The sequence below is a fragment of the Athene cunicularia genome (assembly GCF_003259725.1).
Source record: "Athene cunicularia isolate RWA chromosome 15 unlocalized genomic scaffold, athCun1 chr15_part1, whole genome shotgun sequence".
In the NCBI taxonomy this organism is placed as follows: domain Eukaryota; kingdom Metazoa; phylum Chordata; class Aves; order Strigiformes; family Strigidae; genus Athene; species Athene cunicularia.
In genome coordinates, this window is record NW_020799121.1 from 2197905 (window position 1) to 2209349 (window position 11445).

The following is an 11445-nucleotide window of genomic DNA, read 5'->3' on the forward strand; positions in this document are numbered from 1 at the left end:
TGCCTGTATGAAAATCTACTGAGATTTCTTGAGGTCAGGTAGCGGAACAGTGTTCGTAGATGGTTGCTCACATACAGGATTTTACATATATGTAAATAATACCAGTTACCATTGATGCAGGTTAAAGGCATCACCGTATTCAAACCGATGAAAAAAGAGTAGCAGGACTGCTTGAAGTGTTGTATTGTGTACCCAAAAATAGTCTGTCCTTTATCACTCTTCTCAAAGATTGTTTGATATTGCAGTTGAGGCTAAACTTCTTGTATGGACTCACTATATTCAATTTTAAAAAGCAGTTTATCTGCCAAAGCAAGTTCTTTCTGAGTCCTGCAGTCATTGACACTGCCAAACCTGTCTGTTTTTTACAGCTCCATCACTACACTCTTCATTCTAAGCCATTGCTACAAAACATATTTCTGCTGAAGGAACCCATTTCCAGCTGAAATATAACACAAAGCTTCCACTATACTTACTTTGTAAGCATAAGTACCTATTTTTCAGATCATCAGGTGTATCAGTAAATGTACCTACTCTTTGTAAGTGTTTGTTAAACCTATACTTAAACTGGGCTTTGAAATGGCAGAAAATTGCATGTTGGATTTATCATTAAGGGGGTGGCAGGGGAGAGGAGAAAAAAGCATTGTCTAGTGTATGAATAAAAGAAAAAAGGAAGCTTTTTATTTTCCCACTGCTCATTTTTCAAACACTGGTGGTTGCAATAAAGATGGAATGAAATATCCCATGGCCCCTATGACAGTCTTGACCAAATGTGGTAAATCTGAAAATTATCCCAAAATTTGAGTGAGAGAGAATGTGCTTACCCACATCTAAATTCTTACCTATAAATTCCACAGATAAATTTTCCATGGCTTTCTTTCCTTCTTGTTCTAAACTACCATGAAATGTTGCTATGCTGATATGACAATACATTGTTCCTATCAAAATAAAATCTCTGCTAACTTTATTGCTTATCATTTGGTCCTGAATTGGTGCTGGTTTTTACGACATCAATAGTGAACAGTTACCCCTGCACATTAGCTTAAGTTTTCCAAGTAGTTTTGAAAATCAGCAAGTAAATAAATATATATGCCCTGTGTTGTTATTGTCAATCTTACAAACATGTGTGGCAACAAAAATGTTTTAAATAATAAATTTAAAAATTAATTATTTTAAAATACTTTGCAAAATGGCAGGAAGGTTACTTTTTTTCTTTACTTTTAAACTACTTCATTCTATATTACCCAAATGATCATTTTCTGCACTTGTATAAAACAAAAATAGTTTTGCTCTTAAAAGATGAGATTTGGCACTTAGGGCAAAATTTTCCTCTCCAATCTGCAATGCAGATGCCTTCGCCGCAGAGCAGATTTCAACTGCCTTTCTGCATTCATTTCATGCATAAAACTTCCACTGACGTCTATGGGAGCTCCGTGCATGGACTCGGTTCAGACAACACCGAACAGGCCAGAGGGAAGAATATTCCCCTGATTTACCTGAATGCTCAGGACCAAAATCCAGACAAAGATTGAAGTCATGCTGGTAGCAACCATTTTAAGATGTTTCTTACACGATCTAAAAATTTTCTTGGAATAATTGAGAACAGGCTCTGGTCTGTTGGAGAAGCTGATATTTTGGCGAGGGTTAGCACAGTTCTGTGACTAGTTTCTCTTCTCTGAATCGAACAAGAGGTGATAACTCTGCAAACCCACGAGCTAAAATTTGCCATTAAAAACAAATCATTGCGGTCTATGTTATGTGCAGGGCTGTTACCAGCATGCAGGAAGAATTAATTTCCCTACAGTGCAGTCTTAAAGATGTCTGTGTCTCCTTCCATTAGCAGCTACGCTGGAGTGGTTGGCTGGTGAATCTAACTACCACTGTCCTTCCAAGCCGTCCCTTCTGTCACATGCTTAGGATAACATGCAGAAATTCTACAGGGAGGAGACCCCCAGGATGAAGTGGATATGAATCCTTTCGGTATTTGTACAGGGGAAGGTTCCTTCCCCTGTGTAGGAAGAATGTGTTAAAGCCAGTACCAATTGCTGTTTCTGTGTGCCTTGAGGCAATGCAAGCAGGATTTTCTCTTTAAATCACTGCTAATTAGAATGAATAAATCTAATGAAATAGCAGCAGTGAATATTAATTGAAATAACCCCCCAAATCTCACCTAGATGTATTTTGAATTTTTCTGTTGTTTTTTGTCTGTGAAGAGTCATACAAATACGGTTATGTATATGTGTCCATGCCTAAGAAAGTGTGAAAAAGCAAATAAAAAATCGCAGACACCAATGAAAATGTATTTTGTTACACATCTCCAGCAGAAATATTTATTCAGCCATGTTCAAATCTATTTCCTTCTCCTCCCTAAAACAATGTATTTGAGAAAAAGAGGGGGGAGAAGACAGTCATCTAGTTCCAATTTCCATGCCAGGTGTAGTAAATAATTAAAGATACAGGGTAAAATATTGAAAAATACTATTTGTTAAAAGGAGACCTGAGCACCTAACAGTCCTGCTGAAAATGATCAGGGCTTGGACACATTAGTCATTTCTGAAAATGGTATTTTTGTAGTTTTGAAATGTTATTTCTCCTGTTGCAGGGACTGAAGTTGGTTCAGGGAGCTCATGAAATAAATCCACACTTAGTCTCTTCTTGCCTTGCAAACAGAAGAAAGGGCCTGTCCATGTACTGAACTAGATCTACAAATGGTCACTGGGTGGTTTCTTGCATTTTTCCAATAACAAGATCTCACCCTCCTGTCAATCTTGTCATTTAATCTCCTTTAATTTCATTTGAGCCATACACATGAGCTTATTGTCTTTGCACATCCAGTCACTAGATATAGTGATCTTAATGATAAAATATAAAGAACAAAAGCAAAATGGATACCTTTTACCTGTGTTTATGTGGTGCGATAGAAGATTCTTTCACCTGATTGCAACAAAGGCAATTTCACACAGTAATTACACTGGATGGATTAAGGAGAATAAAAATCTTTTTGGAAGACGGATATTATAACAGAAACCCCTAGAGTTTTTCTTCTATAAGAAGAATAGGAAGACTTTCTTTGCATCTTATTACTGGCTTCAACTTAAACTTCTGGCTGACTACTTAAAATTAATTTCTTTTCTAGAACAGAAAATTTAAAATACAGTATCACATACACTTGTGTCTGGCATTTTGATCTTTATAGGGATGTTATTTTTAAATTTTATGGGTGGGACAAAAGGCCTTTCAGTTTAAGTGCTTGACTTGGTTTTATGGTTTCTGTGTATGGTTTTTTCTCTATAATTTTTTTCATAACCTTGGGCAAGTCACTTAATACCTGCACTTCATTCAAACCTAGATTGGATGCCAAGAGCTGCAACATGCCTGCTAACTTTGCCCTCTTTGTAGACTTGAAGCCTCAGTAAGAAGGAAATGGAAAAATTAATTAATATCCCTTGTTCTGGCATTAATCATTAACTCGAAAAATTGTATATAGGATACAATGGGATTAAATGGTCAATGTTGATTTAAATATGTCAACTGGATTTTTTCAAAAGAGGAGGTACTGTCTCAACCTCACAAACAGTTCTGTGAGATATTGCTTTGCTTACATAATTTATATGTATTTTTTAAAATGCATTGTCGATCTTTTCCATTCAGTGGAAGTGCTGAATCAAATTATCCTTTTCCATTATAAAATAATACAGAAGAGAACACAGATATTTCAAACCTTTCCCTTTTCAAGGTGTAATCATCACCAAAGCTAGAACACATCTCGGACCATATATTCTGTGATTTGCAAAGTTATCGGTTCCAGTGCCCCCAAAACAGCTCAGAGATGTCTTGTCCGATACTCCAGGACAGCCTGTCTCCTGTGTAGTGAATTTAGTTAAATCCTTGTGATCAGTGTCTCTACTAGTGCATGTTTCCCATCCCCTGCCTGTTACATAAGGAATCTCCAATTTAGCCTCTAATCCTGGCAAGCATTTCTTGGACCATATCGCTATCCTTTCATGTTGGCCAAGTTTAAAGGGGGGAGAAGGAGGAGGAGAAAGATTAGCCAGCTGCTTTTAAAACCCATCAGTGCATACTGTATTTACTGGGATGGTTAGTAAAGGCAAGCCTTGGTCCTCTTATTTGCTTTTTGGATAAAGACTGTGTTGTTTGGGGAACAGAGATCACGTTTTCTTGCACTTGTGTTTTGTGATTGGTGTGTTTCTTGAAGGCTATGAGGAATAAACTTGTGCTCCAAAGGAAGTTGGCAATAAAATTTACTCTATAAAAAGAAACCTGCAGTTAGGATACAGTTTCCTATTCTGAGTCAAAGCAGGGTGTCAAGTCAGAAATTCCGACCCAGCGGGTCAGGAAGGATTCCAGGACTTCTTGAATCACAACTGAAATGTGTTCCCTTCCTTTCACCCTTTTGGCCCAAGTCCCACTGGGATTACTACTTAGAAATATTTTATTCAATTCACTGTGTGACTGGTGCTTAATATGAATACATACTGTTTTTTCTCCATGCTGTATCTTCTCTTCCCGTCTTAACTGACTACTCCTGTTTCTCCTCTACATACTGTGCACGTGACCAGTTCTCCCCCTCATTTAGAAGACATTTTTTATACCCAAAACACAGGAGATGCTGAACTCTACTCTAAACTGATGAAGATATCTGCCCTTGCTGTTTCCAGTGTCCTTGCTCATGGTATTGCACTTGTAAAAGAAAACCAGCAATGAACTTATTTGGGTAGTGATTTTACACCGACCTTATATTTTCATTAGAATTATTTTCAGAAGGACACACAACTTTCTAAATAAAGGGTTTTTTTCTTTAAGAAAGCTCTGATCATTTGAACAAAAGCATGCATTTTGTTTCCATATCATCACATTTAAAATAAAGACTGTGCACAAAACATGGCAGTTTGTTCTGTATTGACTGATTGTGTGGACATATTTGTATTAGGAACTTGTCTCACTTACCTTTCTCTGTTTGTATATATGCTTAGCAAGCCAGATGGAGAATAGGAAATATTTCTTATAGGTGTCATTGTCAGGTGGTACTGACTCCCAAATATAAGGTCACAAAAATTGTGTAAGAAGCCATGAATTATATATACCATGTATAACACATGGTTCTGTTATACTTTATGATGTGAAGAAGTGAAAATTTCAAATCTGCCTGAAAAGAAGGCAAAATGTAAAACGAGTGAATCTCTTGTAATGTAGAATAGTTTAAATTTGATGAAATGGAGCTAGTAGGATGTACTTACCTGGATGGTTTTACTGTTTGATCATTTATTGTATCCCATCCTCCTGCTTATCCTCCCCTCCAAGGGTACACTAAACAAACTGATGACATGATTTCTTTCTCTCCACCATTAAGCAAGTAGCACATGCTAAGGATGAAATGCTCAAATGTAAAGACAACTCAGTAATTAGCAAAGACAATAGGCACCTAAAAAAGAGAAGAAAATCTAAAAGGTGAAATAACGACGTTAGAAGGAAAATTAACTTGGAGGTAAGTGAAATTCATGAGATGAGCAAATTCACTGAAGTTTTAGTGGTTCTGTGGATCAAAGAGCATGCTTTTGCAAAGTGCCTTACCTGATGTCATTAGGTAAAGCAGTGAGTGGTAAAGCAAGGCAAATCATCAGGCCTTAATCATTAGGCTTTAGTAATTCTCCTTCTCTTTTGCCCAATGTATCTTTCACTCTGCTACACACTGGACTATCATCAAAGGATGGGTGGAGAACACTCCACCTAGAACACCCTGTAATTTAGTAGTTAGGTCATTTTCATGGGAGATGTGGGTTTGAACCTCCTTAGGCAGATGTCTCCCACTTCCTTGTTACTGCATTAAAAGGGGACATTACCCCAACATCTTAAGAGAACATTTTCTAAAAGGATGACCTTAGGTACCTAAACTTGAGGAGGACATTCTTGGCTGGGGATCCAGTTCTGTTGGAGGTGAGCAAAGGTGGCCATGAAGGTCAGCAGTTTGTATCTGAGAACTGAGACGTATACAGCCTTGCTACAGGAAGAGACTTCATACATGTGCCCTGCTTCAGTGTTTTCCACTGGCTGGGCTAGAGGCAGCACATAATCTCCTGTTACCGTCTTGCTGAGGAAACAAACTTCCTTCATGAATGTATGTGCTGAACACCATTCTGGGAGAACAATGCCTTCCTTTGGACAGGATGATGCATCAGCCTAAGTCCACTGTAAATCTATCCCTCAATTCTGTTCCTGTCAGATTAACACCTACAACAGCTCACAGGTCTAGACCAAACCATCTAAATATGATGTTGAATTCATGCCATCACCTCAAGCTCTTGATCCTTCTCTGCTTTTTAAGAGGAAGGTATGAAGTGGTCAGCAGTCGAAGACATATAACTCTAGACTGACTTGGCACACATATGAAGGACGTGTTTGGATAATGGAGAATCTAGCTCTTATTTTCCCTCAGCATGAAAAAGTCTGGAACAAAGATCGAATGCCATGCTACAAAGACTATCTCAAGTTCCTTTCCCATTCAAGACAGTGGCAGTTGTTTATCTTTCTTATTTCTCATTTGCTATGCAATAGCCTACAAGGCTTCAAACTGTGAGAGCGAGCAGGGAATGGCAGACTCTCCTTTACTGCTTTTGCTCAAGCACATGCAGGTTATTTTAGCTGATCATTCCTTTGCAGGAGAAACAATGAACTGTATGAATCAAACGTTTTCACAGCAGTTGAAAACTATAGCTTGGCAACGAAGGGGAGCGGGAAAACATTAAAGACAATGTAGTAATAACAGACAGGGAAGAAAGAGAGAGATGGGGTAGAAGATAAAAGGGTATTGGGTAGAGCATACAAGCTAAACAGGAAAAATTAGATGAGGAAAGGAATGTGAAAAAATGGGGAGGTAAATATTGAGAAATCTATCTTGCCGGGTAAGCAAGCTGTGTTGTCTCACTTTGTGAAAAGGGAAGGTTAGAACTGTTGACTGACCTCTGATGAAATATAGTATGTATTTTAACAACATCTTAATAATAGTAGTAAAGTAATTATATTGCATAATGGTCTGAGAAATGGATACTTCTAACATTGATTTCTAGCGCTCTGGCTTGCTGCTGTAGCTGCCAGGATACCTTACTCCTTGTAATAGGATACACTGATGCTCTGTCTTGCCGGGATACTGCAGGTGCCATACGGCTGTCTTCCACAGGGCAGGATGTGCCCAAGCTTCAGACTTTGTGCTGCTTTTTAGCTGTGTCTGTGCTGGACTCCTATGTGTCCTTTAAGAGCATGTTTGTTTTATCTGAGGTACTCTTGGGGAGGTGAAAGAAAAGGTTCGGTGTCCAGCACTTAGAACATAATTGAAATTTCATGGCTTGAGGCTTTCACATAATTTGTTCAAGGAGTGTAAGGCATGTGGCCAAACACACAGCTGATATGTGTTTTGGTTGCACAAATGTCCCTGTATTGAAACCTGAAGAGGGTTTTTTCTTCCATATTCTTATCCTGGAAACTACTCTGGAATCTGCGTCCAACTGACACTTGCAATGGCCCCTCTATGTATTCCACTTACAGCTGGTTGTGGTCTGGGATGACCATGCTGCAACCCCCTGAAACCAGCAGCATATTGCCCAAAGGCAAACCCCAAAGACTCACAGTCTGTGGGCCTGTTTTTGTGATGCGCTCCTGTGGTGAAGGATCAGGCAGATAGCATTTGCTTCACAAGTGATACCAACGCACACGCCGAACACCACCTTTCCCACTGAGCACTGCTTTCCTTTATTCCTCCTTTGCGTCACATTTGCCTTTTCTGTGTTGTTTATTTGGGCACAAAGTCCCTTTTACATGCAGTCACTTCATAAATCCTGCAAAGGATAGACTTTTTTTCTCCTGAACCTGAAGGCTTAATGTCGCGTTTCACAGCCACAGCCTCACTGATCTGAAAACCTGCTGGTGACACTCACATGCAGTTTGCCCTGTAGCTGAATTAACCCAGGTCTCTAGGAGAAAACCACAGACCTTGAGCTACTCCACATTTTCCTTAAGAGATACCTAAGCCGCTTTAAAACACAGCAAATTTATAATGTGTGGTGTCATCTCACAGACTCTGCCAACGAATGTAAATGGCATAAAGAGCATGTGGAACAGATGGAATGAGACATGCACGTAAAGAATTAAAGTATTTGTGAGGGAATTTGGCAAGGATATTGGAATGCTTCAAGCGCTGTGTACGGGGGTGGAGGAAGGGAGACCAGGATGAGTTGTGGGGGCCTGTATGCTGGTGATCCATTTCTTTCAGAAACAATATGTGACCTATTTCTGTAATCATGCTTAAACAGAGCAACAAATATTCCGGTTTGGTTTTTTTTTGTTTTTTTTGGTTTTTTTTTCCCCCAGCTTCCTTCAGGAAGCTTCCTTCAGGAAGCTTGACAACTTTTTTAGTTGGAGAAAATGTTTCCTTGAGGAAGAGCTGTGAGTTGTTTGATTTTTCATTGCCAATATTAGAGAAAACAAAGAAGAGCAAATAGGAAAAAAAAAAAAAAAGCATGTGTGGGAATGGGGTGACTTGTTACAATCAGTAACAATGCACATACCTGTGCTCCATGCGGGTAGGTGGTGGAGAAAGTAATACACTAATGCAGTTGTTAAATTTACTTACGTGAAATGACTTAGGGTTTTAATTTTAAGTGACCTTAGGTATTGGCTTAGTCTAATTATTTTAAAAGTGAGCTTTTAGGAGATTTTGTACACACACACAAAGAGTGAGGCTTTTTGAGTGGCTCATCAAATTGGAAAGAAACAGGAAGAAATTTTATGTAGAAGTGACAAAGAAAAGTCCCTGGAAAATGGAATAAAAAGCAATAGGCTGCCGCATCATGGACTTCTGCAGACCCTTCCCTTTTGCAGTTCCTTCAAGCAAATTTGGGGACTCACATTTTTGATGAGCTCATTGCATAACCATTTTCTTGGAAGGTACATATGGAACTTCATGATCAGACCTTGGATTTGCTTTGAGTGTAGTCCTGAAGGGAGCTGCTTGATCTGCTGCATGCCACTGGTGACACATTCACACAGGTTATGGTGACATCCCAGTCTTCAATTGAATTTTGTAATCTTCAGTCGTCCTTTCTCAGAGAGGGGTGATAGAAGCCCTAAGTCTGTGGATAAATGCTCTTGTTCACTGCACTGCTCAGACAAAATGTTTAAATTCATCCATGTGAAAGGAAGGTTTCTTCCAGACACAGAAAAAGCAGATATATTAACTGAAAAGATTTTGGAAAGAAAAGAGTGACACTTGTTTGACCCATGCAGACTGGCAGTCTTAGGAAAAGGTAATACCTGATGATTTTCATTAAATCACTAACACAGCTTCTAGTGGTGCAACTGACTTTAAAGGAAGCCCACATCCAGTTAGTTTGCCCAAAAAGAAATCCTGAAACAACGATGTGAATAGAAGAGACAAGTCAAGTTTCCCTTGATAATCATAAAGGGCTCAAATTACCTTCCTTTCCATCCCCAAAGGGGGCATAAATACTTCATTTATGAGATTGTTTGCGCATGACTAATCTATTTCTACTTGCTAATTGTAATGACTAATGTGTGTTACAAGACAAATATTGGCTTGTAATAATACCTGAACAAGTAGATTTATAAGCGTTAAGCAAAAATACAAATAATTAGCCGAAGCTGACTGGTATTATCTTCTAATTAACTGTAAAGACACTTTCTATTTGGAAGAAAAAATATGAAGATTTCTCAAGAAGCTGTAGAAATAACTAGGCCAAGCTCCTGTTCTCTTGAAAAAAAGGCAGTAGTCAGGTAATATTTAGTTTTCATGGGAGCTAGATTCAGTCATACTTCCCCCACTGACGTCAGTGCAAGAAAAGCACTTTTGGCCTGTTCCTACCTGCTGAGACCATATGTCCACTGGGAAGAATTTGGCAGCCACCTCCAAGTAGAAGTAATTACAAGAGACAGGAATGGTCCGGATAGCACAGTCCAGGAGCTATTTCTGCACTGCTGAACGAACTGACCACTGCTCACAGAAACTGATCTGAAGGAATGTTGTTGACCAAATACTGGGTTTGATGCATACAACACATCAGACTTGGGCTCTTGTGCTTTGCTTAAATAGAACATGAAAACTCTGCAGGGATGTTACACATACTTAAAGTGGGTTGTCTTAAAGCGAGGTGGCGCAAAATAATTATTATGGAATGTATCTCCGATTTTTTTCAGTAGATAGGCACACATCACACCAAAGTGATTTTCCAGCTGTTGAGACATAGAATCTGTGTACAAGTTAATGTACCACAGCTCATATTATATTTGAAGACTGGACTTAAAGGAACTCTGTTGACTTCGATACCTCCTGAATGTGTGGCTTGAGTGCTCACAGGCCAGCACCCCTTGTTGCCTGAGAGGCAGAATTTGAGTATTGATTCCCACCCTGTACCAGAATGTCCTTGATAGAAAGATAACTGGTTAATCCCAGGCTGGAGCCAGAGTTCACACCAGCATACAGGCAGCATGCATGATTAGAGAACTTGACCTCAAGTATTAGCTTGTGACTGAAGCAAGTGTGACACTGAACACATAATCTTTGATAATTGATGAAAGTTGGCTCCTCGCTCCAAAGTTACAAATTGGATTTGGGCTCATAAATTGTATCATTACTTCAAAAATAGTATCCCAGAGTAACTTTTTATGATAATAATGTAATCCTTCACTTAAAATCTGTGAGTATTACCTAAAATATTTGACCTATATTATGGACAGTCATCCAGAAGCCAATTGGCTTGCCTGAAACCACAAAAATGAACTGAGGATAATGCTGGAAATGTTATCCAGCTCTCATGCTCCCAATTCCTTTTCACTTTTGATCTCTTCCAAATTTTTAATATTCTGATAAGTGAGAGTAATACTGCACCCTGAGAAATAGGATGGGGAGGCTCCCCTTTTGGCAGGTATCACAAGTATATGCGAGTGGTGGGTCCAACTCCTCAGCTGCAAATAGTTACATCACCAAACTGTAGAATGGGAATGTGCTCAGCCTGCAACTCAGTGGTCTGCATCCTGCTGAATCTTAGTAAAGATTTAGTGTATTTACAATGGGAAACAAACACAAAATAATGATTTATTGTGCATTCATGGTGGCTTAATATTAAGAGACCAAACTAGAGATTCAGTAGAATTATTACACCCAAGTTTCTCATTTTACTCAAACTATATAGCTATGACATCAGTTTAGATTTTACACAAAAATATTTCTTCCAAAAATGAATTAGGAACACCAACTGTGTTTTGTCAAATACTGTATTAGCTTGGAGTTCTAGAACAGGATTTAGACACTGCAGTGTGCTGCGACTTGTAGCTTTGTCAATAATTTTAAAAAAATCTGTTAGCAATACTATCTAGACTTCTAACTTAACACACCCCCCACGCACACCTGTCTCTTATACA